Consider the following 4,690-nt stretch of genomic DNA (forward strand, 5'->3'; position numbering starts at 1 on the left):
GACGACAGAGGATGAGATGGCTGGATGGCATCACTGACTCGATGGACGTGAGTCTGAGTGAACTCCAGGAGTTGGTGATGGACAGGGAGGCCTGGCGTGCTGCGATTCATGGGGTCTCAAAGAGTCGGACACGACTGAGCGACTGAACTGAACTGACATTATTTTTACATCCTGTGCTTCCTACTTGGGCTTCCCTGGTGGATCAGTGGTAAAGAACCCACCTGCCAATGCAGGAGATGCAGGTTCAATCCCTGGTTCAGGAAGATCCCCTAGAGAAGGAAATGGCAACGCATCCAGTATTCTTGCCTGAGAAATCCTATGGACAGAAGAACCTGGCAGGCTACAGTCCATGGGGTCACAAAAGATTTGGACACAACTTAGTGACTAAACAACAACAACTTCCTACTTGGTCCTATCAGTCACTTAAGTTGAGACTTAGGGAATTGTGTATGGTCAAGTCAATCCCAGAAAACTTTTTCTTTTAGCATTTTGGTAACTTTTATTTTGACATAGTTTCAAATTTCTATAAAAGTTTCAAGAATTGTACAAGAAATCCCCTTTACTGAGATTCATATTTATTTACATCTTGCTGCACTCACTACCTCTGTTTCTACAAATCTATTTACATTGCACGCTCTGTTTCTTTCCTGACCCATTTGAGAGTAAATTGAAGACACCCTACCCTTTACTCTGAAATATTTTGGTATTTGTCTAAGAATAACATTCTCTTTAATAACTATGGTTGCTATCAAAATAAGATATTTTAACATGATAAAAGCCATAGTCCAAATTTTAATTCAGATTTTCTCAATTATCTCAGTGATGTCCCAATAACTTTTTACAAGTGAATTTTTTTTTTCCCAGACCAAGATCCAGTCCAGGAGAGTGCATTGTACTGAGTTGTAATATCTCCTTTGTTTCCTGTAATCTGGGAAAGTTTCTAAGCCTTTGTCTTCCTAACTTGACACTTTTAAAAAAAGCAGATCAATACCCCATTATTTTTCTTTGTTCTTCTTGTCAGGGTGCAGGGGAAGGCTCTTCATTCTGGGTTTGACTGGGTTTATCTTCATGTTTAGACCTGTGTTATATATTTTTGGCAGAGATACCACTGAGGTGAAGAAGCCCTGTCCTTGTCAATGTACCATAACAGGGGTACCCGAAGTCCATTAATGTTAACTTTGATCACTTGGTTCAGGTGCTTTCTCCACTGTGAAGTTACAGCTTTTCTCCTGGTAAATTACAAGTGTTTTTTGGGGAGGTATTTTGAGACTATGTCAATATTCTGTCTGTAAAATTTCTCTTTGACTACTTTGCACTGTTTAGTGATGTTACTTCTAGATTTATTAGTTGTCATTTTGCTATAAAGAAGAGCTTTTCTTCTTCACATTTTCTTTTTTTCCTTATTTAAGTCCAAACTTATGGATTCTTATGGTATTCAATGGGTTATGATCTATTTCTGTCCTTTTGGATTTTGATGCTCAAATTTTCTGATTTGGCCAGCCCCTTCGATCTGTTTTTATTTTATTTTGTTGACATGTTTTCATGATGCTTTGAAGTACTACCTTACTTTCTATAGCAAATGACTCATCTTGTGCTTCCTCTGCCCCCTCCCTGGAATTAACCATTTCTCCCATGAGCCCCCAGGTGAATTTTGCTAAGAAAATAACATTTATCTTTTGTTTCTGCCCCTCCCCCTTTCTCTTCACCTTTTAGTAACTTGTCCTATGAGTCCCTACTGTAACCATGATTTTTAGTATCTGTAGTTAGGAAATTCTGATAAATTCATCTGCCTTAAAGTTGTTTGGGAAGGATTGCATTGCATTACCTTTCTTAGGAATGCTTGCATTTTATTTTATTTATTATTATTATCTCTTTGGCCATGGCCATGCTGCATGGCATGCAAGATCTTAGTTTCCGGACCAGGGATTCAGCTGCTGCCCCCTGCAGTGGAAGCATGGAGTCTTAACCACTGGCACTCCAGAGAAGCCCCAGTATTTGTATTTTAAAAAAGGAAACCAGTTAGAAAGCATTCCTCTCAATTTTTATTGTCATTTTTCCCCTTTTGCTCATTTTGCGAGAGGAGAGTTTTTCTTTTTTTTTTTTAACGGGTGTGCTAGACATAATGAATGAAACACATATTATTATTGAGCCTAAAATGAATTACATTAGCATTGCTATCTTTTATCTAATAAATTATGGTGCATATATATGCTTACCTATTAGAAAATTTTAACTTCTGAATACTTACATTCTAATTGGTGTTCAAAACTTCTTTTCATATCAAATAATTTATCATAGGATTTGTCACTTTACTAAGCCAGTTTATTATTGGACATGTGAATTTGCCTTTCTTTTTATTAATTTTCATCATCACAAGACTATATGCATAATTATTCTGTTTTACCAAATTACAGTTATTAAATGCTCATAGGTTCATGGATATATCCAATTGTTTGTTATTCTTTCTTTCCTTTCTCTTCTCTTTTCTTGCTTTTTCTACTTTGAGATTATCTTTACCTTTTAACCTAAGAGGCAGGTCATAGGGAATAAATTTTATAAAATATAATGCCTGCCTCATGGCACGATTAGGAGAACTAAACACAATAAAATGCATATGGAAGCTCTTAGCACACTGCATGACATCAGTTTTTACTTTTTAAACATTTAAGAAATGGTACTTCCACAAGCTTGCTGCTGCTCCTGCTAAGTTGCTTCCATCGTGTCTGACTCTGTGAGACCCTATGGACTATGGCCTGCCAGGCTCCTCTGTCCGTGGGATTCTCTAGGCAAGAATACAGGAATGAGTTGCCATGACCTCCTCCAGGGGGTCTTCCTGACCCAGGGATCGAACTTACGTCTCTTTTGTTTCCTGCATTAGCAGGCAGGTTCTTTACCATTAGGGTTACCTCGAAGCCCTCCACAAGCTTGATATGTCCTCAAAACTGCTATTCTGTGTAAAACTTCTCCTTTAGTGAAATGAAAGGTAAATAAGTACGGCTCTTTGTAGGGTTTGCATTTAAACTGTAATAGGCAGATTAAGAGTCTTGCCAATGATGGGAGCAAGACAGCGCAATGTGAATTTGGTCGTGAGACCAAGGACTCTGGCTCGGTGACTGCCCTGCCACGTGACCTTGGTGACTTTGCTTTGAGGCTTCAGTTTATTCAACTGTACTAGGGTGTGGATGGTCCCCAGGGTGCTTTGGGTTTTAAAACCTGATGATTCTACAAATGTAGCACTTTAAAAAATGGATTTATCCCTGGGATGAAGAAAGTCCTGAAAGATGTATACCATCACACTCATGCTGGGGGTGCCAGGGTGATGGTAGGAGGGAGGGCATTCTCCTACCGTCTCTCCCTCTTTTCTTCCCTCCCCATCTCCTTCCCTTCTTTCCTTCCTTCCCCACTTACTTCTTCTTTCAACAATTATTTATAGCATCTTCCATGAGCCAGGCACTCTACCTGGGCACTGGCATATTTCAGTCCTACATTGATGAAGCTAATAGTCTTTTTGTCTATTTATTTTTTCCTTTTTTAAAAAAATTTAAATTTATTTATTTTAATTAGAGGCTAATTACAATAGAACATGAATGAACAGTAGCATGAACATTCATATCTACTAGATTTACCAACTGTTAACATTTTTTGTTCTGTGTGATTATATCTGTGTGTGTATATGTGCATATGTTTATGTATACACACATGCATTTTTCTGCACCATTTAAAAGTTGCAGACTTCATGCTTCGCCTCTAAGTAACTGAACGTGCATCTCCAAGAATCAGTGCACTCTCATAGGTACCATAATACCATTATCACACCTAACTTAGTTGAGCTGCCCCCAAATTAGTACCAATCCTATAGAATTATACAATGTCTGTTTCACATTCAGGTTGCTTTAATTACCCCAAGAATGTCTTTTAATGCCCTCTTCACCAAATCCTGATTCTCCAGACAAAGGTTCACACGTTAATTTGATTTTTGTCTTTCTTTTTTTTGGCCTCGATGCACAGCTTGTGGGATCTTAGTTCCCACCTCAGGGTATATGTAAGCCTGGGCTCTTGGCAGTGAGAGTGAGGAGTCCTAACCTCTGGACCACCAAAGAATCCCCCCATGTCTCTTTTAATATAGAACTCTTCCCCTAATTTTTCTTTTTTAATGACATCGACTTTTTGAAAAGCACAGGCTCATCATCTTATAGAACATATAAAATTCTATTGATAGATTTGTCTGATTCCTTATGGTGTCATGAACTTATTTCTGTTATTCTGCCTATTTATTGTAATCTGGGAGTTAGATCTTTTTTTTTTTAATTTTATTTTATTTTTAAACTTTACATAATTGTATTAGTTTTGCCAAATATCAAAATGAATCTGCCACAGGTATACATGTGTTCCCCGTCCTGAACCCTCCTCCCTCCTCCCTCCCCATACCATCCCTCTGGGTCGTCCCAGTGCACTAGCCCCAAGCATCCAGTATCGTGCATCGAACCTGGACTGGCATCTCGTTTCATACATGATATTTTACATGTTTCAATGCCATTCTCCCAAATCTTCCCACCCTCTCCCTCTCCCACAGAGTCCATAAGACTGTTCTATACATCAGTGTCTCTGGGAGTTAGATCTTAACGTTTGTTTTACAGATGGAATTGTGCTATCTAGTTGAAGTTTTCTACAAAGATCATTTACCTAATGA

The sequence above is a fragment of the Bos javanicus genome, chromosome 8 (assembly GCF_032452875.1).
Source record: "Bos javanicus breed banteng chromosome 8, ARS-OSU_banteng_1.0, whole genome shotgun sequence".
Classification (NCBI taxonomy): Eukaryota; Metazoa; Chordata; class Mammalia; order Artiodactyla; family Bovidae; genus Bos; species Bos javanicus.